Source organism: Glandiceps talaboti, chromosome 20 (genome assembly GCF_964340395.1).
Source record: "Glandiceps talaboti chromosome 20, keGlaTala1.1, whole genome shotgun sequence".
Lineage (NCBI taxonomy): Eukaryota > Metazoa > Hemichordata > Enteropneusta > Spengelidae > Glandiceps > Glandiceps talaboti.
This window is the reverse complement of record NC_135568.1, coordinates 9,638,353-9,665,461: the sequence shown is the minus strand read 5'-3', so window position 1 is coordinate 9,665,461 and position 27,109 is coordinate 9,638,353. Positions and strand designations below refer to the sequence as shown.

At 34.8% G+C, this 27,109-nt stretch overlaps 1 protein-coding gene across 2 annotated transcripts in view; it reads left to right on the top strand.

The window, feature by feature from the left end:
• The first annotated feature begins 7,893 nt into the window (after window positions 1–7,893).
• LOC144450793 (uncharacterized) overlaps window positions 7,894–27,109 on the top strand; it is a 62,868-nt gene continuing 43,652 nt past the window's right edge. The window contains exons 1-2 of one of the 2 annotated variants that reach the window (XM_078141517.1): window positions 7,894–8,009; window positions 8,497–8,587. The gene's annotated coding sequence lies outside the window, so the exon portion shown is untranslated. Of the gene's footprint in view, window positions 8,010–8,383; window positions 8,588–27,109 lie in introns of those variants that run through there. The other variant, XM_078141516.1, reaches the window with a different exon arrangement.

Below are 27,109 nucleotides of genomic sequence, written 5' to 3'. Positions count from 1 at the left end.
ATGAATATCTATCAATGGCCTACGCAACTGTACTAATTTGAGGAAAGCTAAACTAAAATTGTTGAGACGACTCGGAGGCAGATTATCTCCAACAATGCCTTTATCTAATTATTTTATTTTGAGTACCTTGGATAGATAACAGATTGGTAATGGGATTCAAATTAATCCCTATGATCATAAAGGTATTTTCCCATGCCATCTGGGAACTATTATCTGTGATCTGTACTCTGTCTAAACAATACCTGTTACGTTCTGTCACGACTGATAACATTATACCTGATAGACTATGAGTTTTTGTATATAGTACATACAAGATAAGAAAACGTAACATAAAGGCCCTGATTCTCATGCAAGACAAAGGCCGGGTTTGGATTGAGTATAGCTTTCTTTTTTTCATGTCTATATTCAAAGGTTCAGATCTGCAAAAGTTAGTGTTTACAAGAGGATTATTAATATAGAGAAAGTACCTAACTTCTGCAGGCAAATTTAGTGGAAATCTATAGATGAATGGTCAGAATCGTTTAAATGTAAAAAGAAAAGAAAACATGACACCCATTTTTCTCGCCCGCCCGCTCACTCGCCCACTCACTCACTCACTCACTCACTCACTCACTCACTCACTTCATTTATTCACTCAATCATGTGGCATGTTAAAAATGTAAAATAAACAATAAAGCATACAAACCAAAAGTAAGCAAACAACCAACCAAACAAGCAAGCATGCATACATACATACATACATACATACATACATACATACATACATACATACATACATACATTCATACATACACACACACATACGATACATACATACATACATACATACATACATACATACATACATACATACATACATACATACAAACATTCATACATACACACACATACATACATACATACATACATACATACAAATAAACAAACAAACAAACAAACAAACAAAAACAAATATACAACGAAAAACACAAACAAACTCACCAAGTCTACAGACGGTTAATTCAGAAACAGTACATATATACTACAGATACGGTAATTCTGCAATACCTGTCTCAACGGTGAAGTTCACATTAAGATAATGTAGCCATTACTGGAAGGTCTTAATCACTACTATAATTTACCCATGGGTTAAAGCAACACTTTGTTACCAATATTGTACTCGACAGTGTTCTTTCTACTGTGTAATTTTGTCAAAACATTCGACATAAAGCCATTGAATGTCACCCCGTGGGTCTTTTAAAGCCAAGGTCAAACACAACATTGAAAGAGTGGGAATACACAGATTGACATATAAAGTATACAGGGTCTTTTGCTAGCATTGATTTTCGTTGGATACAAATGAAAATTGGCGAATATCGTCAGCTATTGTGCCCCTGATATTCCCTTTGAAGGAGGTTGTTATTTGTAAATATGTATTACCTATAGACACTTCATCCCGCTTTAAACACAACGGTTTTGAGTTTACCTCGCTATAGGAATCCATCCGGCCATCCACCCATCCATCCATCCATCTATACATACATACATACATACATACATACGTACATACATACATACATACATACATACATACATACATACATACTTATGTCCGTCCATACACACACACACACAGACACACAGACACACATACACACATACATACATACATACATACATACATACATACATACATACATACATACATACATACATACACACATACATACACCGTAAATGGAGTCTTAAAGGCGGTAGAAAATGCGAAAGGTGTAGATAAGAGGAAAAGGAATGTCAATGATTGACACGACAAACTGATCATTTAAACCGATATCAAGTATATGACTATATCCTATCTGACCTGCTTTGTTCGACAACATTGAGTCAACTTATAGGTTGATGTAAAAGCTGATACCCAAGCACTGCTTAACATTAAGTCACATATAAGACCGGTTCTTCAGAGAGCACATCATTGGAAATCTCCAAATAAGGTAGTCAACTGTGTAAATACAGGGTCAGATCTCTCTAATACCACAATTATGAATCATGTGGAAGTGTCATTTATTATTACGCAGGTTGCAGGACGACGTACTCATGACCTGACTAGCTCGTATCGTATATATGTTTCGATGGCAATCCATCATACACCCATTTACAAGATTACACGCACGACGTCTTTATGAAGACTGTTATTGTCAAAGCCATTGCTGTATTCAAAACTCCCCCATTACTGAAAGAGCAGTTCTTTTTTCTTCAATGCATTAAATGGCATAAGTACAAAATTTGTAATGTTCGCACTATTTCATGACAGACCATTAGCACATTTTAATCTAATAACACTTTATTCAACAATACATTGGTTTATGACAGCTTCGTGCTTATTGCAGTTTCATTTGGTATTACTGTCATACCCAATAAATCATGTGGCAATTCTACATTTTGTACTTGACCACTGACTTTGTTCAGTACATATAGTTCTCATCTTAAGCAAAAAAACCCAACAACTTCGTACCATCTATTTACCAACTGCAATTCAGAGTCGATGTCAGTCACTGAGTTAGATCTGGAGCCATTTAATCTCCAAATGAGCACTGTCTGTAGGGGCTAAAATAAATTAACGTTGGTCCTCTCCGCACATGCGTTAAAATACATGTTTCACATTTTACACCCCAAATACTACTACTACTACTACTACTACTACTACTACTACTACTACTACTACTACTACATGTACTACTACTACTACTACTACTAATAATAATAATAATAACAACAACAATGATAACAATAATAACCAATAACAACAACATGAAGCCAAGGGGACCCACAGTTGGCGCTGAATGGTATTTACTGCAGGTTTAGCTTTATACAAATATGCCATGCATTATTTGTCTATAAAAAGGTCCAGACACGGGCAGATGAGTGTACGGCACGATTCACGACAACAATTGGTCTTTTGTTAAGTCATTCTCGTGTGTAACTTGTAAAGACTGATTGGGGACTTCCCCAAATAATCCAACATTTACCAAACCAGACAATTTTCAAGTAACTCAGTCAGAGACGACAGGTGGAATGACGAACAGGTGAATACGTCACCAGTAATGACGTATTCGACGATTTGTTCGACCTGCTTTCCATGTATTTGGCCATCACATTAGCATTACAAGCGTGAATAAACTAAGTGAAAACCTCTTTAATTGTAGGTCAAATTGTATAGAAATTTCCTAGTGCGTATACTTTATCGATTTAAATATTGAGATGAATTCAAATGTAAAATGTCATGCAGGACAAAGACTTTTTAATATAATTGATTCAATGTTAGTTCTAGTTATACCAATATTATCCATATTCAGGTCGTTAGTCGACAAATGGAACAGCTCAGTTTTTAGTCTTCTCAGTATAGAAAATTTAAAAAGAAAATAATTTGCTGTATCAAACACACAGCTCAATGCCTAGAGCTGTTCGGAGGACAGGCGCATATACATTCGATTTATTATTATTATTATTATTATTATTGTTATTATTATCCAGATCTAGCTAATTTCCAAATAACGCCATTAGTACTGAAAACTTAATTGGAGATTTGACGTGATAATTGAAATTTCTTGTCTGGCTAATATTGAAGAATATGTAGCCGCACAAGCTTGATGTAAGAAATATGGAGAACATACTAGTATACAAGGCCACATAAAAATTGTTGTGTTCCGATACCCCGACCGACCGTATCCTAAGCCACCAACCCTAAACATTGTTTAACTTTCATATCCGGGGTAAAAATGTTACTTCTATTTCCGTGTAATTTTTAAACTATTTTATATTTCAAAAATGAAAAATAGGGAAATTTTGCTTGTACTTCTGTGTACATTTTCTTTGCTCAATTTTTAATATCCCATTCTAAATAAAGTAGCAGGTCTTTTGAAAGTGTACGTTGAATGTATACAACACAGTTTGCATATTGTGTTAGTCCACTTACCATTTCTTTTACACCTCACCAAGCTATCCCCAAAGTATTATTTGAATGCAATTAATTTAATGATTACGACGTGACAAAATATTTTTGTATGAAAAAATGAATATGCAATGATACGAATCAGAATCTTGCTTGAATTTGTATGTATTTCTGCAACGTATATAAGTGTAGTTTGCGGATTGACGACGATTGACGACATACTATAGATTAAAGGTTAAAGGTTAAGTTTATGATGTTTGTAATCATTCTGTCGCCAAAAGTCAACATTAATTAAAATCAGTCAAATTTTGTTGTAATAATAAATATAGGAACGTAAATGAAATTAAATATTATTGTTACCGAAATTAAAAATAAAGTCAGCACGCGAGAATTTTGAAGTGCTTGTTCGTCTATTTAGGATAACAGTGACTCATGAGCGAGATCAGAACGTTCTAAAAAAAGAAGTACCTTGTTTGAATTTTATCACACATTCTCACGAATAGCTATTGTAGCTTCAATGAAGGTCAGCATAAATCGAACTATGAATGTCTTCACTGTCAACAAGTTGTTTAGATATACTTTCAATGTAAGCTAATTAGCAAGATTCGCACGCCACTCTCTTACTTATTAATACATTAAAATGGACATATGAACGATAAACTTGAAGTAAAGTACAGTTGAACTTGAATTTAAACAATTTTAAATTCAAGTAAACGAACGTTCATATTTAATTAAAAACAAAGTGCATTCTAATTAAACAAAGGTTTTAAAAGATAGTTCCATTTTCGTTGAACGAAAGTCATTTTAATCACCAGGTTGCATTTTAATTAAACGAAAGTTCCATTTAATTAATTGACAGGTGTATTTTGATTATATAGATATTTGGCGTTAATTAATAGAATGTTGAACTCTGGTCAGTCGAATTACAAATGAATCATCATAATGTGTGCTTACAACGCCGGTAAGCTAAGCATTGGGGTTTACACTGTAGACATAGGTGAATACACAATTGCCTTCAATAGGTTGCTTTTAGCGAGCACCATATTGCATCATGCAATAACTTTCACATCTTAAGACAATTATTGTTCATTGCAGCCAGCATCTCTTAATATTAGTCATCATTTCAGTTGATGTAATTGAAACCATAAGCAGTTTCATGATATATACTGTTTGTGATGACTGCATGTAACACTTACGTATCATTGCCGAGTTTGTAACCGTAAAGTGAATACGTAAGTGCGGAATAATACATGTGATGTAAATCATTGTTGTCAACACCAAAGGAATTATCAACTGACCGTTGCCTAAATCTACAGAGCAAACGGTATGTTTAGGTTGTCACACACTACTGCATGTTGCCATTTCACTTGCAAACTGGACTGCCGATATATTCAGTTTAAATATATCGAGTTATGAGAACGATTCTGTCTTGCCACCATGCAAGTCGTGGTTCATTCTCCTATCACTCTAAAAAGTAAAATTAAATGTAAGAATTGTGTAATGGAGCGAATTTAGACCACACGTTTGATTAACTTTGAAAGGAAGAGCACATAGTGTAGAACAACAAAATCAAATCATGGAGTTCGGTTCTCCTGGGATCTTTCATTATCATCATGGCGTCTGTAACTCTGAAGGCACTAAAACACTGGCGGGGAATCAAAATAATATGAGAATTCTTTACTCGAGTCACCAGACAGTGTAATGCAGTTTTGTTGCAACAGCTTTATGTAATATAACGAAACTCAAGGCAATTTCTTATTTTCTTTGAACCAATGGGGGTATGAATGCCCTTGCCCTTTACAATTAATTAGCCTTTTTAGAATATCGTGCTCTAAAATGCTTAATAAAACCGTGTCTCAAACGACGGTTTAAGCTAGCGGAAACAGCCATATTTGTACGATCGGGTATCTCTAGCATAAGTATTCTTCTTCGTCAGCTAGAGGCAAGCAGCTCGTTTTTATTCTATTGCCATAAAAGTGAGTCGTGATCGGGGTGTGGAAGTAAAAATAACCTTTACATTATCGGAAATTTTCGCAAAATACACCAGTTGTTACAACGAGTATACACTACTGTACTTTTATCATCACCATTACATTTTTCAATTGATTGGTAATCTGCTGTATGTTGAATTTAAAATGCACGAGTCATCTTTAAAGTAATATATTAGACCGATCTATGGTTAATAGCTAAACCGGTTTATAACTTTGTAAGACAAGCCATTATAACAGTTCACGTTTTCCATACAGCTTCTGTATAACTTCGTTAGGCCATTAGCATGGCACGATTTGCAATTCTCTAGGCACTTATCTACTACTGAAGTTGAACACAAGCCAATTCTAGCTATCCCAATTACAGCCAGTGCAATTTTAACAACGATATGCAAATAGTTTAGTATTGCTAATATTTAAGCAATATTTGTATTTTAGTTGAACATAATGGATTATTATGAAACAGTTAATATCTATGGTACTGTACTCGCTGTTTGTTTTTGGTGGGTTGTACTTTGAGTTGCAACTGTTTCGCGTCCTATCCTGGACACCTATTCGAACTGACATAACAATCTCCATACGTTGAGAATAGTCATATAAAAAACCTCATGATGAATGTTCGTGATAATAGTATGTCAATAGTTTTTGTATTTTTTGTGGTAACTGTCCTTTAAAAAATTGAATGTAAGCTTTAACTAATGTAGTGGCGCACGTGTCCGTCATTGCTAAAACCACCCTTGATGGAAAGGTCCACAACTCATACAGTATATTTTTCATTTGCTTAACTTCATATTACACCATTGCACAAGATTACCTTGTACATGTTTTTACAATGTAATAGTTTATTTGAATATGACTGTAGCATTTAGACAGGGTAGAATAATTTTGTTCCACACTGCAATGACCTAGAAAAAATTCTGGTTCTCTTTATATACAACGACATTACACATATGAGCTCTGTGTCTCCGCCTTAGGAGAGAGCTCCATATCCACAAAGCATAAACATTCTTTCGAATAGTAACAACTTTTTAAAAAAATCTCCTGCGTGTACCCCCAATGATGTAGACAACACCATTTCTCGTTATTCCTTGAAGGGGTTGTAACAATATTGTCATTTACACTCCTTATCTATGAAATTGATGATTATTTATGAGCAAACTTTACCTTCGTAGACTATTTGCAATAGTATGATTAGTCAATGTGTTTTCCTCAACGACGTCATCTTTGCAATACCAGTGTTATAAGTATACATACTTGAATCTCCACTCAGAGTACGGCGTCAAATAGCTACTCTAAGCTCTTCTGCCTATATTGTCCCCTACAATGCAGCTTACAATATGATACATGAGAACACTAAGTTTCTGTAAATCCAAGAATCACGTTTCAAATTACCAAACTTCGCCGTAAGCTATTAGTAATACCTACACGCACTTCTAACACTGACGGCTTTTATTTTCAAACTTTCCATGACCTATCTCACACAACTGCTTTTTTGCGTACTTTTAGTATGATTCAAAATTCACCATTTTGACCGATTATTTTCGATATAAATAATCAGTAACGTAGTTTGAAATTTTTGTATTGAAAACTCTTTTCTGTGTTGGATACATTACATAGCATTGTATTGCGTTACATTGCTCTGCACTGCGTTTTTATTACGTGTACCTTTATGCGTTATGTTGTAATATTCTGTCTTAGAGTCACTGTTTTAGCTGTTAGATTTTGACACACGAAACCCCTTTGTCACCAATCTGTGCCGTATATGCATTACCTTTCATTATCTCGTTCGTTATCTTTTAGTTCATTTAAAAAAGAGGAAATAACTGTGACGTTTTTTTCTTACTATACAATTGGTTAGATTTCAATATATCGTCACGAATGGATTTTTGTTGAAAAATTTACTGTTCATTTACAACCAAGGCTTTTACATCAATTACAATTCTGTTGAAAGATAGAGACATAACCATGGAGATTCGCAAAGACACAGATGGATAGTTAGTTGGATAAAAGGCCCGAGTCTCTTAATTTCATCGACGGATGTCAGCCGAGGGATGGTGTCGTTCAGTTAAGTTACAACACAAAGAGGGGTGTTTGTAAGCAAATAATGGTTTCTTTTATTCCCCTATACCATAACCATATTAAAGATACTCACAATACACGAGTCGCACTGTGGACATTGAAATACCCTTGCTGGTATTCACATTCATTTCATTTGAAACATTTTCAATCGAGCGCAGCTTCAGATGAACTTGTAATTATTTTTTGCCATATTAGGAGATAGTGGCTCGTAGGCTTCATCCCCGGAGTAGGTTGATGACACAGAAAAAAAAACCTACGTACGTAGGTTGCTTTGTTTGTTTGTTCGGTGTACTCACGAATTGTCATGTGATGAGCGGAACAAGAAGTTTAATCGATGAATTCAAATCACGTGACCAGTTATATATACTACGTCATCAGCAGAGAGCTGTGGAGGTTGGTGCCTCGTTAAAAGAAGGTTGAGTGTAACCATTACTGCATTGATAAAAGGCATAGTATTCACAAAGACCACATCTTGTATTCCATTTTATATCACCTCACTAGATACCAAGCAATAAGGGAAGGGGAAGATCCTTAGGAATTTTGGCAACGTATCCTATTTGTGAGAGAAGTTGGGAAAAGCAGTGCAAACCAGGTAAGGAGTTTTATTTAAAAACTTCTAATGCATGGAAATCAACTATCGATAAACTACTATGCTGTCCTGTAATATTGCTAGAATAGATTCCAGAGGTTCTATATTCAATACAAAGAGAAGCTAAATATTTCACCATTAGTTGATCATTGCAATAATGCCACAAAGACACAGAAAAATGAGTCGGATTTTAACACTGATACGTCTGAATTTATCCAGTTCGGGTTGATCACATTGTAAGATATTCATGTGAGGTGTTCATATCAGAGAATCACATAAGTGAAGTACGCAATTTGCGATTTTAATAATGCAACTGTTTACGCAATCCTGGTCAACACCTTTACTTTTGATATATAAGTATTATGGCCTTGCATCTAATATAGTGTGAAGTAAAGACTGCCAATACCATAAACGTGTTGTTATTAAACTCCATCAGCGTAATTCTCCCACTATTCACGTTTACAAACGTACTTATAAGAACATGTATTTCAAAATTACTGTATTAGATTTGTATTGACTATGCAACCAGTTATCATATACTATTCACATTTTGTGCAAAATTGTCAGAGCTAATTTAAAATATTACTAAGTATGAACATGATCGCGCTCAACTTTCAAACTAGGATAACAGGATGGTTTGTAATCGTCATTATCTTTCCAATCAAACTGGATTAACATTTCCCTATAAATGGATACAATTGCGACTGACTGTTAAAGATATTTTTGAGGAATAGAACCAATCTTCTCAATGGAATTAGCAGGTGGGTTTTCTTATAATACCCTTCAATGCTGCTTAATTGTTCTTAAAAGCCCTGAGATATCTCTGTTATACCTAGAACATAATTATGACTGTTCGAAATGCATTTAGTTTCCCCTGCAGAATCTGACTTATCTATAATCCGATTTTGTATTTTATTCACCTGTAAATTTAAAGTAATATGTGAGATCGCCCAACCAAGTAGCACTAACATCTTTCCGTGAAACATCTGAGGATCACACTATACATTGATGGGGTCTGAAACTGCAAGGTTATTCGGTCCCTTTGGAAACTTTCACTCATATATTAGTACTTTCAATTTCAACGTGGTTTTGCTTTGTATTTCTGAGAATATGTACTAAATGTGTATCTTTGTGAAAATATGCTAGCATGCCAATTATGGTCTCTTCTGTGGTTTGGCATTCGCAAAGACAAAATACAATTCTTCACAAAGAAAATCTAAAACATTTCTCTCCAGATTAAATCTATTATTTTAAATTGTAATTAAGTTGACAAATCATTCGCGTTAAACAATGTCCGAAATTAGCGTTTCCCTAGTTGTTTGTTTGTTTAATATGCATATCTGAATGTGTGGATAACTTACATGAACAAAATATTTGGTTATTGTAGCAGTTGGACGACAACACGCTTCAGTTCGCTTATTTAGGTGAAATTATCATAATAAAAAAATTAAACTTATGTACAGTATTGTATCTCCTAATTCTAAATATTTCCTATAACCTATTATTTCAAGATCGTAGTTTCCCCTTTGTTGATAAAACAATGTCATCACATTGAAATTCGTTGTGGTTTAAGAGTCATATTTAGAGTTCGTTAGATTGCATGGAGCAGCTTAAACTCTACTGCTAAAAGCTTATTACCTAGTATGGGGGTTAAATGGCGAAGTGATATTGAGAACTGCATTAGTATTATGGTACCTTTGGGGTATTCTTAGTACTGCTTCTGTTGACATGTTTGCAACAATGAAGTGTGTATAATTGCACGATACATTTCCCAACTGATGCTCCGCGCATTAAACATTTATGACAAAGTAATCTTAATTCGTTCTCACTTGTCGTTTCAAACCATTCCACTCGGTGCAGATAGAAAGCCATTTAGTCACTCTGTTAAAACAAAACCGACACTTTTAGATATTTGTTCAGTGTATTTTAATAGCAACAGTCCAAACTGTCGTAAATAACAATATCTTTTTGAGTATTTTGTGAACGAATCTACCATAAAATTTCATTAGGAATGGAATACATCCCGGTATATTTTTTCATTAGTCATTAAAATAGATGTTTGGGAACTCCCTTGTCCTTGCTCAATACAACTAGTCTCGCAAAGAATAATACACCTTCATGCATATTTTCATCATCCTTTTGAAACGCTTGTAGAAACTTAAAATTTCCTTTGCTGTTGATATTATATATTAACTGAGAACTCCCACCGCCTTCTTATGGCTCATTCAGGGACTGCAAGCCGCGTTGGTGAATTGGAAGAAAACCAATTAAAAGATCACAACTATTATCTATGTATTTCTGACTTAATGGTTAGAATGTATGATATGCTTGTCGTAGAATCCTTTATAGTGATGTATCACTACCCTGAAATCAATGAATCTTTGATGAGAGATTTTGATTCTTTGTCAAATGAAACTGTTAATCATTGTCTCTAGGGCCCACAGGAAGTGTCATATCGTGTTCAATTTCCTCTAATCCAGAATTCACACAGTGTAGTACGATTTGTTCAATTAGGTAAGGAAACAATATGAATTGATGTTTTTAACTTGTTAGAGAGCCTGTACATGACTCTCGCTATATTTCACGCTCGTTTAGTGATCACCTGCTGTTTGATATATTAGTTTGCAGTTGTTGTATCCGGCGTTCATTGCATTGTTAACATGTATCAACACTCTAATTCTCAAATTATATTTCGCCTATAATAAATGTGTATTGTTGTGTGTCATATCATTGGCGCTTTTTCATTACATCTGCCTGAGGACACAGTTCCGCCACCCAAATAAAAAAACCTCCACGACGTTATTACTTCCAATCACAGTGTTGTTTCCATGCTACCGCATTCACGTAACCTTCGATGGCACGCCACAAGTAACACTAATAGCAGTTAGACGTGCTCCCTGCCAATAATTTACGTTAATAACATTCGTCATAATTGTATTTTTATTAGACCATGTAAAGTCGTGTGCGTTTAATAACCAGAGTAACTTTCAGCTGTGCATTATGTATACAACTACACCGATCAATTTATTGATTTTTAGTTTACACCACATGACTTCTTATTTCCGCTTCGGACAGCTGACAGGTACGAGTCTGACGACTGACGGAGAAGGCTATTCTTCACATTTAAGTGTCTTCGCTATGCATTTTGGAATCCACTTACTACCCATGCGAACCTTTTTCACCAAAGCACTGCGAATATTCTAAAAAAAATCTTGATTATCTTACCACACGTACTCACAGATAATGTTTACTTAGCAACTAACAATATTTGATGCTTTTCAATTAATGTTTGATTTCAACAAGTCATCATTAAAAGCTCCGGATATCTTACTGTATACCTTTGTTACATACATACACATACATACATACATACGTGCATACATACATACGTGCATACATACATACGTGCATACATACGTGTACATACATACATACATACATACATACATACATACATACATACATACAAAACACATGTATCATATCTGCGTTTACTTATACGTGAGTGTGCGTGTGTGTACGTGTGCGTTCTCATGGGTGTGTTTTTTGTGTTCCCATATTCGCCTGGAGTTGTGTTTTTATGGTACTCTTTATCGCTTTAGGTCAGAACAAAATGAGCATACATTCTGTCAAAGATGTATATCGACAGATTTATGTACGTTTCATTTGTTGTATGATATACACAGTATAGTTGCAAGATAATGAAAACACATTTACCATTGTTAATGATAACTGTCATACAACAGCATGGATATAAAATATGCCGAATGTCATTTGATATTCAATAATTAGTTTTTATATGATGGGGGCGTTTCCAGGACTTCAACGGTCGTTCCTTTGAATTTTCTGTTTCAAGATGAAGTGTCCAACCAGCTGTCAGCCAAATGACAAGTTTGGAAAGTGATAAAGAGGCAAATAAATGAACGACTGACAGAATTTAGAAGTCACAAATAGGGGTGATCATTAATATTATGTTATGGCTGTATCGTGTCAATGCAATATCAGTTTATCGTGATGAATGGACGGGTATATGAAATAAAACTATTGTATCGATGCCATAATTTCTTATCCCTTTGGCTTTGATCTGACAGTTCTTTTGTACTTGCGATTTTAAACTAATAATTCAATGTCAAATGTACAAAGATTAACTGTTTTAATAACTTCATTCAGGATGTTATTTAAGCTTTGTTGTTCTCATTTACACAGCTAGGTTAGACACTATTATTTTATGGTTTCCAAAATTACATTGACTTCAAACAGTTTGATGCAAACTAATGAGTCGCTAACCTGTGTAGGTTTACTGTTTCAACATGGAACTTAAACTTTTGAAACACTACACAGGTGGGGACGAAATATTAAGTTTTGTTTTCAGTACATATGAATTGACGTGTGTAGTGTTTCTAAAGTTTAAGTTCCATGTTGACATCAAGTAGAATAAACAATGCCTCCCTAGTTAGATTTTATAATAGGTTGGTCGTAGATTTGAAGATTTGTCGTTTTCTTTTCCGAACACGATTTATGTGTTGCAGTGAAGCCTATTACTCTGTGCTAGAACGCGATAATATATGCCTGGTGTTAATTGGTGATGGATTATTACAATCGTAATGGGAAAAGGAAACAAAACCCTCCACTACCTAACACGTGTGTTATTAGGTATATACAAAGTCGACATGGGAGTCAGTACAAACGAGACATCATCGTGTTTGTGTAAATTAGAATATAATTATTGAGTCAAAGAGGTGTTAATAGTTGGCCAACGCAACGAGCTCACAGGCAGCGCGTAGGCAACAGTTTATATACTAACAGTATTACCTAATGATGATAGTTCGCATCAATCGTGCCGATGGCTGATATTCTAAAGACGATATAGTTAGAAACATTAGACCAAAAAAGTGACGAAGAATATATCACACTGTTGATATCATAATATTGTATATTGAGTTTCAACCATTTCTGCAACAATTTAGTGTCAATTCTGCTTGTATCATAATACTTCATTTTAAGCAATTTACTACAAATTCTGTTTATCTAACGTTTACTCATGACAAAAGGAGACAGTTGTATTTAAAACTGTAAAAGTGTAAGTTCGAGTTTCAAGGGTATAACGGTCATCGATAAAAACGTGTGAAAATCCTAATGTTTGAAAATCCTACAACACTTTGAATTTTCTATGAAAGATTGATGCATGTATAAGTTTTCTTATCTGAAGTGACACTGAGACAAACATGATTCATGCTATAAACATAAGTAATTCTTACTTTGTTATACATTCAGCTATCATAAAGTATAACCTCGCTTGAAATCAACAGTTCAAAACAGCCGTCAGCAGCGACATACTAAAACTAGTAATTTATTCTGAGATGACATGCTTTTAGGCTTGAAATGAGGCAGTGCTGTTTACAAACGAGCATTCGAGCATATGAAAGGTTTTATTTCAATGGAGAGTACCATTTTAGTAGATGGTGGCTAACCGTTTGTGAAACGAAGTCACTTTAATAAACTAAACGACGCAGAGGCAACGATGGAATATTCCTAGACACCCGTCGGAGCGACATTGATAGGGACAGAAGTTTTTACATGTAAAATGGGTAATTAGTTTTGCACCTGCATGTACTATAACCGAGTGCCGAGTCTGAGTGAAAATTTCATAAGCTTGAGTCTCTTTTCAGGGTCTGCACACTTTACACATTGACAAATCAGGTACTCAACCTTGGATTGGTTTCATTTTAAATAAACCTTAGGTTATAAACACGGTGTCAAGGAGAGGTTTAAATCACTCCCCAAGTCTTACTCAGTATTTCAAAATGTGAATTCTTCTGTTTCAGTCATGATACTAAATTTATAGTCTTCCCAGATTCGTGTACTTTACATTTTGCAAATTCTCAACTGTAAAGTTTCACGTGCATGACAAGAACATTGCAAGTAAATACCTTCAAAGTTGAGCATAAACTAATATCGTTTGTGTTTACTTTAAAACGACGAGACTAGTCTCAGCACCTGGACATCTCATTCCCAGGTCAACAAAGATATGTTTCGCTTTTATGCCGTACAGTCGTTATGATAAAGTTCAAAGCCGGAGTGTACAATGATATTGCCTGCACATTGTACCCTTTCATGGAGACCTATTGAAATCGGAGACCATAAAACGGGTACAAACTTACAAAGAGCACAGCAAGGCTTCGTGATCAGTCGATCTTGAATGACTAAAGGTGTCTCATAACTAACCGTTCAGTACTCGATAACAATTACTGCAGGATGAAGCATCAGTGTAAGTTCTTTCCATTTGAAGTACCATGGTCCCGAAGCCACATTAGTGTTCGCATAGCTAGAGTAATCTTTGCCAGCACTTACAAACCATTCCTGTAATTTCACCGTCGGCTACTCCAGGCTGCCTTGTAATGTGTACATTAAAAGCAGTTGCGCAACGAGAAATTTCAGCTGAAATACACATATTTTAACACCATAAAAATAGCCACAGTGTTTCTACCAAAACTGTGATCTAAAAAAGATATATATAGCATAAAGTTATCGATAGTTATGTCTTTATATAGATCTTCAAGACAGCTTTAGCAATACCATGTACAAGTTCAAGTTACATTAACAAACTCACACAGAGAATTGGGTCATAGTATCATTTTGACAGCGCCGTTTGCAAATTTAATCTTCGCAAATAGAATGATAAAACGTTATTAGGTGAATACCAACCGTCAAATACAAATCACCTGGTACACAGTTTTACAAAATAGCTTGATTATGACACAAGAAACTCAATCCTGGATATTATGTTTCATAAATGCATGAGGCGAAATTTTACTTCTTTCTTCGATCCAAACGTTCTTTGCAGTACTGACATTTTCCCATCCTTTCCTGAATTCCTCTCAAATTTGTAACAATTTTCACTCTTTTTTTGTTAGTTTTCGCACGTATTGTATCGGTGCGTTTATGATCAATAATAAATTCACAGCTTTTTCGAACTTCTTACTGTATATACTTTGACCTTGGCAAAAACAAGACTAGAATCAATTGACATGCTCACGCCAACGGCATGTAACACCTACATATAAAAGAAATAACGGCCTTCTAGGTGTGGCTCCGTGGTTGTGAACTATAAGTCATTTTGTCAGGCGCATTGATGAATATTTCCACTGGGTTTCAACAACTTGTCGTTAGCAGGAATGTATATGGGAATTTAGTATCGATTTCTGTCGTGTGGACGAAAATGAAGTAGTTATACATTTTATCCATGAATTACAAGGCGGGGATGGAATGAGAAAATATTGACACAAGTCCACCAAAAAACTGTCTCACCATATTGTTTAAGTCGCGGTTGACCAACTTTGGCAATGTACATTGAATACCATAACCCAATGCTTTTGTATTTAAGCAGCAAGACATACTTGTATTTTTCATCCTCAAAACATTTTACATGGATTTTTAGACACAATTTATAATTAAGACTTTCCCCCTAAAGGAAATCTCCCATATTGCGTGTCCACAGGGGTAATTGACTGTTCCTCGTCCTTACCTCAACTCGCAAATTGTGTTTGTTCACACCCTTTTTAATTTCATTAGCGGTGCTCATCAAGTAGTTAAAATATCTATCATTTTCTCATTTTCACTAATGCGCCTTTAATGGCTCTCGAAATTTTCTAATCTGTTTGAGTGATTTTTGGTAGCCTAGCAACAGCTATAGCGTGCATGACTGGCTATTTGCCAATTTCATTATTGGGAAATTTCTGAGGAAAATAAAACGGAAGATGAAGTTCTGGCGCAATAGACCAAATTGAAAGTGATAGGTAACAGCGATAATCCGTCCGATTCGCAGACTTTCTAACAGATTATTACTTAATGAAGGCGAATATGGTATTATTGAAAGCTATAGTACATTAGCATTCTGTGTATATGTGATGTACCTGCGCGTGACTGGGAAAATCGATATGGTAGTGTGAAGTCATCTTCGTCTGCTGTTATGAAAGGCAATTCATCAATGGCGAATGCATGAATGAATAGCAATCAGAAATTCTTCTCTACATGCTATATACAACACCTTACACTTTTTCGCAAATATTGACAGCTTCCCTTTGACATTATTACCAATATTGCTAGCTCTGTGTTGACTTTCAAACGTATATTGACAGGCACCTGTTAACCTTACTACATAATGCTGCCAGGCTCTGCCTTGGCGTGGACGAAACACACGTAGTGTCAGGTTCACATTGATTATGTTTTATTCACTGTTTGAGAAATTGTACAATTAAAGTTGACATGAAATGTGTATTGACATAATAATCATTTTTAGGTAAAGGCGTTAAAAATATTTACTTTACAGTTTGAAAAATCAGTCTCGATTGATTTGGGGTATACTTTGCCAGATTGCAATTAATCTTTACATAACCAAACGTTCCAGTCTTTTGTGGCCTAAGCAGGACAATTATTCCGCTAAATGTCATGTTTCCGTTGACCATATCGCCTTAATGACCAATTGTCGGTGGACGATGAAAACAAAATGACATGTTCTTTTTCCTTATGAAAGGTATATACAGTATGACGTTGATCTTTAGAACATATCTACAATGACTGATACCATTAACACACTCTTTAATGATTACAGATGACCTTAATTCAAGTGTGGTCAATGTTCCATTGACCTTTGCACTATAAACTCACAGTAAGCTTTATAATAACATTATTGAACCGTTCTCCATTAAAGTACCATGTCACATTTCACTGTTATGTTGTTACTTAATAACCATTCTTAACGAAATTCAAGAAAAACAAGTTTGCATATAACACAGCCCCCCCCCCCCTTAAATACTTTACTTCTGTGACTAACAGATGAAATTGATGTTTATATTATATTTTGACTTAGAGGGTAAAGTTCAAGGTTAATATAAAGATACAGACAGAAGAGGTCACATCTGATGATATTTGGATAAATACTAGTATCAGGACAAGTGAATGTTATTTTTATTCTTGAATAACTGTATAAATGGTGGATTTTAAAACAAAATATAGCCAGTCATTCAGAAGGAAGTGATATAAGCAGCATCCTGATGCATGTGTGTATGACTCTTCTTTTGTATCACCTTTGACATGATTTGAAAGATATTGATCACGAAAATATCACAAGGTGAACAAAATAGTGCGATATGCAGTTAAAGGCTTGCTTTTGGTTATACACCCTTGATACCAAAGTTATGGTAAATGACCATGGTCTTAACACAGACAGCTTTAACGGAATATCTATATATTATATTTTTTTCTTATCACACAGTAAATGTTTAACTCGGTCAAATTTGCAAACGAAAGTAACTGGCATATGTCCCATATGATATGTCACCTTTGTGCTAGGTTTGAATGAAACTGGATATTGAATGTCACATAAATGACGGACGAACAGAGCCCATTGTAGTCGTCCATCCTTCGGAAATTAATAATGAGTTACCATATGAATATTTGAAATTAGAGTCAACATTAAGCCACTTTAGAATCCAATATGGCCACTTAATACTGTATTATCTCAATCACAAACATTGTCGATCTGCTTGACAATAAGACCATGAACCCCAAAATTTCCTTTTATTATGTCAACAGGAGCAGGAGCAAGCTTTCAAACGTCAAAGTTTGGTAGAATTTGATATGATATGAAATGATATGATATGATATAATATGATATGATATGATATGAAATGGTATGCTATGTTATGATGACATGATATGACATATATATATATATATATATATATATATATATATATATATATATATATATATATATATATATATATATATGTATCTAATATCATATCATGTCATATTATATCATATCATATCATATCATATCATATCACATATTAACAAAATTCATTACATACCAAGTTCAAACAGTTGTAAAACTAGTACAACTACATATAAGTGTATTGGAAATGAAATTCATAATTTATTCTAACCAAGAAAGAAACTTCAACACTTAAAGCAGGTGTCTAGAGATGCTTCTGTCAGAACGTCGTTTTATTGGTGATGGACAATTGAAACTAGCTTTGAAGGTGCCGTAATGTCTTCTCCTTATCATACTATCAAACTGACGTACATTGACATAAAACAACAGCTGGTGCCTCTAATGTAGGATCTGGATGTACTTGATGTACTTGTCAGCTTGCTTATGTAATAGCCATATCATCCTATCCCATATGACTAATTTTCACAGACACATAAAACGAAATTGATAAAATCATCATGTGAATGTACATAAGAACCCCGCTTTTGTTTCTTTGTCGGGTTGAAAGTGTGACACGGAGAGGACCTTTCGGCACCTTCAAAGACAGTTTTAATTGTCCATCACTAATAAAGTTCTGATCAGAGGCATTTCTCGCCAACTCTTGCAAGGCTTGTATTCCAAAGATAGCCTTAACAATAAGGGTGCACTGTCTCAATCAACAGACACCAATCGATGAAGGGAGAAATAATAGGATGTTCCAATTTTTACATATTAATTGACCTTTATAAAATATCGACTTGCCGTTTCATGTCGTTAAATAATGCATGTTCAAAACGGGCAACTTTTGTTCGTCTGATATTACATTGTCTGAAGAGAAGCCTTTCAAATTCAAAACTTTACCTCAGGCAGTACGTGTTTAAATATAGTTTTATTTATACTTAGTGCGGTTTCTCAGCATATTGCTGTCTTCTCAGTGGACTTCTGATTAAAATGTTGTCACACATTCTGTGAGTACCCTTTAAAAAACTGCTTTATTAATTACTGTTTAAACCTATTAAAAATCTCCAACAAATATTGTCTATGAAAATATCTAACCATATCAAATTCAGTGTTACGAATGTACAACGTGAAATTATTTATAAGCAAATGTCAAACTTTTGTTTTAAATTGTCGAATGATCGGACATTCTCACATAAAGTAGAGATTGATGATGTCACGCCATAACGTTTACGTGTATAGGATTCACAGGTTCCTGTGAACGACGTGTCGGACGTGTAAGAAAGCTTTTGATTGACATGTTAACGGAATCCGTCACTTTGTAAAGTCTTTGTCGACATGACATTAACACGCTAGAAGGCTGTGAAATAGGCTACTCTTAACGCTATAATGGCCAACAATTATATTTCTAAACATTTGGTGTTACTTTGTTGAGGAAAACTCCAATCCACTTTTACGTAAAATCAAGAAAACAAATCAGGCGTCTCAGACAAAGTTTTGAAACAGAAGTCAGAAAGATATGAAAATTAAGTGACAATCCAATATGGCCGCCGAATATTGTGTTCTAATGAAAATCAATTGTGACACTGTATTACATCTTGTGTAAACTGTAACAATATTTGGGGATCATGATAACAATAATACCAACAGTTTTATAACTTGTCGGCAAAACAATCATGCTAACATATACCATGTTTCGGCCATCACTTTTTATACCAGGGGTGGTATGAAAAGATGATGGAATACCATCGAAAAGTGTTGTTAAACTTTCTTTCCTTGATCATATCGGGATGTCTGTGTCAAACAACAATTGCGTTTCTGAGCACTGTCTTATCACAGGCTCACCATTGTTCAGTGATTGTTCCCAATATTTGCGATTTTGATAATACATTACATAAAACTGAATCAACAGTTGTAGAAGCTAGTAGCACTACTTATGGCCATTCCTGAGCAATTTGAACTTAAGAAAGTTTGAGCTGAATTATACTTTAAGTCATTGACATTAAGAATAGCTGGAGTAGTTCATAGCATGCTATTCCTTTTATTTTCCCTTGATGATTCATGCAAAGCAAATGTCAATGCTTTAGTGGACGGTAAATGTATATCTTATCTTATCTTATGATCACTGTAACCAAAAGCACAATTCCAAGCACAAGGTATTTTTCAAGGAGTAAATCATTTCTGGCAAAGCAACCTTAATGTTTGATCAGTTGTATTGATCCTTTTATCAGCAATATTGCAAACCATTCTAGAGATGCAAACAATTACATTACACCCGAGCAAGTGAATAGGCGACACTTTTCTATATATCTCGAAGTTAACAGAAGGAACCGTAATGTTGATCTCTCTTAGTCGACTATGCTTTCATTTTACTGCCCAGGTAATGCCACAACTTATTTTCATCTTGTTTCCGTTTTGTTCCCCTGGTTTTAAATGCATTATTAGTATTGCAAAACCATTCAAACATGTAACATAGAACAGATCATGCAGGTGTAAATATGTCTTCACCACATGAATGGTAATTTGTGCATGTAAGATACACAAGAAATAGTTCATCAAACATCTGCATAGTACAAGATATCTACATTACAAGGAAAACACATAATTTTATTCTTTTATTCAAATCAAAGTTATGAAATATTAGTAGACATAAATGTTCAGGAATTGCATATACTACTAGCCACAATAGAAGGAGTAAATGATAAATAGATTACCGTAAAGCAATAATTTCTCCAAGACAGCAACGGAAAGACATGTGTTACTATCGTATGTTATTCTTTCTATACGCTATTCTTAAATTTATTATGAAATATATGCTACAAATAGGTGTTTTATTTCATTAACACAAAGTCCATACCTATGTCTGGAAATCATCAATCGGTTTTTATAAATTCCAGATGTACTATTATATGCCATTCTAGTGAAGGTATAAGGTTAAAAGATTATAAACTTATTGAAACGTTTTTATGGAGAAGGGCGAAAAAAAGACACCTGTGTGGTATTCTAATTACTAAGGAACACGTAATCATCACTTGCTATTGCCAGCATTGAAGCCATGTGTTAAAGCATGGCATATTAAGATACACGCAAAGTACTTAAATGTCCATGAACCCCTATTTTGACACCAAAGAAGTCTGAAATTTTCGGCCATTGGTTCGCTTATGTAACAACTCGCTATGCATGTATGAACAAATAGTGAGGTGTATACACTTTACGTGTATTTTGTTGGATGGGAATAGACATGTTGATCAAATAATTGCCTTCAAAATTCACAATTTGTATACATGAAACTGTTAGACAATGATATCAAAATCTACAGCGTAGTCAATAACGTATAATAGAGGCTTACAGATGGTAGAACCATTACCTTTGCATGCATAAGACCAATTGCTCCAACCTATGGTTTGCTCACTACTTCTAACAAAAAATATCAAAACTTTTAACGTAGAACTGTATTCGTTTTTAATTGAGGTAGAGAGATTTATAAACTTGATCATACCAGGGTTATCAGTTAAACCCACGTATAATTGGCTAATTCAATTTATGAAGAATTAAATCCCCATTTGTTTGCTAGAATGTAATGACTGTCTGCAATCCGTCTGTAACGAGATCATTAAATGTATCTGGCGAGTACCAACCGTACTTCTGTAACAAATATGCAGACATACTAGATCAAACACAGATCAAAGTAATAATCAAAGCATCTGTTGTTACAGTTGAGTTTGATGTTTATCTTCTAATCAATGGATGAATCAAACGCTGTCCTTACATGCTGGTTAATTTGTCAAGGATGAAACCCGATGCTTCCGTACGTTCAGTCCCACTCCTTCTCATAGTCAAACGAATCAGCTGGCCACGACAGTTGTAGACGCCATCGTCCCTCCCACTCATTGCTGTGCATTTGTAGGTTTCCTTTCTACTACCCACTAACTTCTCTTCTTTGTGGTTAAAACATGAACTATACATTTGTCGTGCCCACTGACTAAGTTCTCAGCCCTGTGGTCAAAGTATAAACCACGCCTTCCATCTGTCCACTGACGTCTTAGCACTGTAGTTAGTCTTTAGCCCTGTAGGTAAAACATAAACCATAATTCCTCCTGCTCTCTCACTACGTTCTTAGTTCTGTGGTTAAATCATGAACGATGCATTTCCCCTGTCCGCTAACTAAGTTCTCATCTCTGTGGTTCAAACACAGCCACGCATTTAGCTTTGTGATAAAGTTCTTAGTTTTGTGCTTTACACATAAATCATACACGTCTCCTGTCCTGTCCACTAATAAACCTCTTAGCCCTGTGGGCAATACATAAACAATCCATTTCTCCCGTTCACATTTAATGACTAAGTTCGTAGATCTGTGAATAAAATATAAACATAAAAATGTACATTCTCTTACCCACTACTCCAATTGTCAATTCTGTTGTTCAATTGTCATAATTGTCATAATTGTTCATTTCTGCTTTCTACTCAGTTCATACATCTTTAGCCAAAACATAAACCACACATTTCCTGTTCTGTCTTCTTTGTTCTTAGATCTGTGGTTAAGACGTAAACCATACATTACCCTGCCCTCTCATTACATTCTTACCTAAGTACGCAATTAAGATATAAAAATACAGTTGTTTTAGACTCTCATTAAGTTCTCTCATCAATATAATAAAAATGTATCCCATACAAGTCTCCAGTCCTCCCATTACTTCTTATCTCTTACATTTGTTCTACCCTCTCCTTTAGTTCTTTTCATAAAAAAATATCCTGGCAATTACTTCGCTCATAGCTCTGAAGTTAAACCGAAAACCGTGAGTTCGGATTTTACTAAGTTAAACTTAGTAACTAAGTTTTTATGTCTGTGGGTAAAATGTAAATCATGCTTTTTTCCTGCCTACTAATTAAGTCTATGGCAGTATAGTTCAAATAGAAACTATAAATTTCTCCTTTCCACTGCCAAATCTGTATTTAAAACACACATCATATTACAAAAAACGTTTAAGTCTTAGTTAATCGGTGTCTTTTAGCATATATGACGGTCCAGCGTCACATTCGTAAGTCCATTTGAGGATTGTGTTACGTGTTCCTGCATAAGCGATGATATAATTATCCAGTCCTTGTTGAGTTTCTTTGCTGACTTCATTCCACAAACTACAAATATTCCTCCTTTTCAAAGGAAAGTCCCTATGTACAAGAGCTATCATTTACATGTCCACACTCCTCGAATTCACAATAACGTTTGGAACAAGTTGTGAAACAACTGACTGTGTAAAATATTCTTTTATCTGAATAATGTACATTATCAAATACTAGTAACGTAGTTTTCGTTAGCACAATTGTGGAATCGGGAATAATGTGCTTCTGATTCTTATATCTACACATATCCCTACATTCTGCTTTGATTCAACAAAAAATCCATGAACCTGTTTCAAAATATGACGAAATGGCAATACTTGTGTTTATATCAAAATATTCTAAAACACGTTCACAGTCAGGCTAGCACATTACCTTGGGGAAAAACAAGACATAAAGGTATTCCCGATATTTCACAAAATGTCCATATTTTGAAATGCGTGTATACACACAGAACCCCCTTTCGCTTATAAAGACCATTAAAAACACCTGATAACAGTTGCCATGGGAACTTACAAAGCTCAGACATTTACAATTTATTCTTAAAACATATGTTAATGTATCCATAACAGTTTCCATTTGTGGGAAAATGCAAAGACAACTTCAAAGTTAAATTACCACAAACGTGGTTTCCTGCTTAATCAACATTATACTATCGAATGAAGTTACGTTAAAATAACCTCGCCCCTCACCAATAAGATATCAGCACATCAACGCGATACTTGAATAATAAATTACAGGTTCATTTAAATTAACAGTTAGAATGTTTGGTACCAAAGCAAGCTACCCTTTGAGTATCACACAGTCAGAACATTCGGATCCAAAGCAGCCTACCCGTCGAGTAATACCCATGTATAAGTGACCTGTACCTGACCCACCAAATTTGCTTAAACAACATATTTTCATATCAGGGCATACAAGTGTGTATTCCCGTGCGGTTTAGTTAAGAGCTTAGCGGCAACCTACAGTGTGCATATATATATGATGTCTAGTTATGCGATAGGCTGTTTCCTATGGCACAGTTTAAATTACTAAACTCTTATGGTGTGAAATATCAGAAAGTCGAAACACAAAGAAAGGAAGCCAAGTCTCAAGACAGGACTGTCTGGAATTAAGAAAGGACACGATTAAATATTAAAGTGCTGGATTATCCTCTGATTAATAGTAAAATTTGCCAACACAATTACAACAAAAGAACGGAAGTTAATGAACTAGGAGTAGTGTAACTCCATTAAGTTCCTCATTGTCCAAGTTAAGACAAACTTATTAATTCATTTCTTGTCAAATAAAATCTAGAACAGCAGACAATTGGTTGTTATATTTTTCGATTAAAGTTTAAATAGAGACTTTTTGATCGCTTCATTTTAACACAGTCTATTGTCAAATCTGAATGAATTATTGATTTGTAAGCCATTGCATTAAATGGCTATTTTCATATTGATCAGTTGCCATCGTGCTAACCATAGTATTGGGAGGCTTAACAAGTAATGTTACCGTCCGTCATCACATCATAGGTTTGTATTTGACCACGCAAAGAGAACATCCATGTACACTTGTGTAAAAAAACTTAAAGGTTCCTATTGATTGATTTATTAAGACAATCTACGAAGCTCCACAATAAGAGTTTCACCTGTAGGTGCAAATGATACACCAATGGCTATCTTTTGCATGTTTGTTCATTCATATGGCATTATCATCGTTCAAACCAGTTTTCTCGTTCTCATGGTTTCAATACACTACATCGAAAAGAGACAGAATTATCAATTGTGTTATGGCGGCGCCATAGCACTGACCCCACCCGACGAGAAATCAGCTTAGAATGTATATTTATTACGGACCTTGGGCTTGTCAATTTCTTTCCTGTGGTCTTTACGTTCGAATTAGTTGATATTAACTTGCATTTTGACTAAATTTCCATAGTACTTGGCAGGATAAGAAGTTTAAAAAGTCCTAAATCTTCCAGATTTTATGTAGTTACGGAAGCAAATCCCGTGAAAGACGTCGATTGCCTTTCGGATAAATGCAAGCGTGACACTAAGATTTGCACATTTTATTACTTCAGCTTTGTGTAATAAATAACGACGAAAAAACTGCAGTGTTCTTTTCTGAGAGTCTCAGTTTAGACTATTAGGAAGACGTGTAAAAATTCAGAGACTGCCTTAAGAGATATATAATATATAGTTGCTTTCTGTGTCAAGAAGTGAATTCATAATGAGGATGTATTGCTAAATGTGGTAGGACTAGGAGCTCTTGTTGTGCTAATGTTTTTAATTTATCATTCGCCATTGATAGGGATGATCTATAAAACAAGGAAGCTGTTGGTCAACAAGTTGAATCCATTTTGAAAGGCTTTGTTTTTGATGAGATAAAGAATGCAGGATTGAAGTTTAGCACAACAAGTGCATAATTTTGCATTCGCTGCTCTGTACAGGTTTTATTGTGTTGTTGCTACTTTGTGACAACATGGTTTGCATCTGTTGAAACTGAAAGAAAGGAAACTGTAGACCTCTAACTTTCATTTAAAAAAATAAACTATGATTCTAAATTTTGAAACTGTTTAGTTTTGTTGTAAACATTGCATCACGTGAAACCTTTAAAGACTGAAGTATCCGTTGTCCATTAGAAAACCCCGGAAAACAAACCGTAATAAATAATGACGTTAATGATGATGTTTTTTCGAAGTCGAACATTAATAATATATATTTAATGTTGTCAATATAACAGGCTCAACTCTATCCCAAACCTTCAATCTTTCTTGACAATAGCTTCGGCGTCTTGTATTAAACAGTGTATAACCCCCTTACACACACGCAGATGTCTCATCAGTTATACTATGTAAGTATCAGTTTAGCTTAGCGTTCGTATGAGTACATACTGTTTCCGTTCCAGGACCTGGCTTTTAATATCGAACTAAGCAGATTATGAAAGAGTCGTCGCGCCGACTGGGAGCCTGTAAAATATTGCTACAAAACATACATATATGGACTTATAGCTGCATAGAAGGTTGAAAATAAGTATACCCCTATAACATGTAACGTTTTACCCCATAAAGTATTTTTTATTTGAACATTATATAGATGATGGAAATATTTTCTGCAAAATGACATGTGTATGTTGTAGCAATTTTTAAAATCTATGTAGAGCGCCTTTGTGGTAATAATATTATGAAAATTATTGTTTTCTAGTTTTACAATACGGATGGCAGTTTTACGTCTTGTGCGCGCGCAGATAATCAGCTGACTAGCCCTTTTCATTTTCGCTAGATGGAGTGTTGATGATATAAGTTATGAATGTTATGACCTTGGTGGAACAACTATCTGATATTAAACACCTAGAGATTATGTACATTAATCTCTGTATTAATCCGGATTCTTGAAATCCTTTGTGAACCCTGCAGCGCACCATACAATGATAAAGTTATTATTGGCGATCGAAATATTCCTGTGTTCAAAACAAGTGACTTATGCACAAAAGCACATCGACAGTATTTAATTTTCTTTCGACCTATAATATATCTTTGTATGGCAGTATTGCCCTAAAAGAGGGTGGGTATTGGCCAAAAAGGGCATGGTTACTGCCGAAGAAGTTAGGTCACTTCTAAAATGCAGTTATTAGATACTTCATGAACATGAGGAATGAGTTGATTGCTACACAAAATGACTAAAGATGGTCATTATACAAACCAATCACAT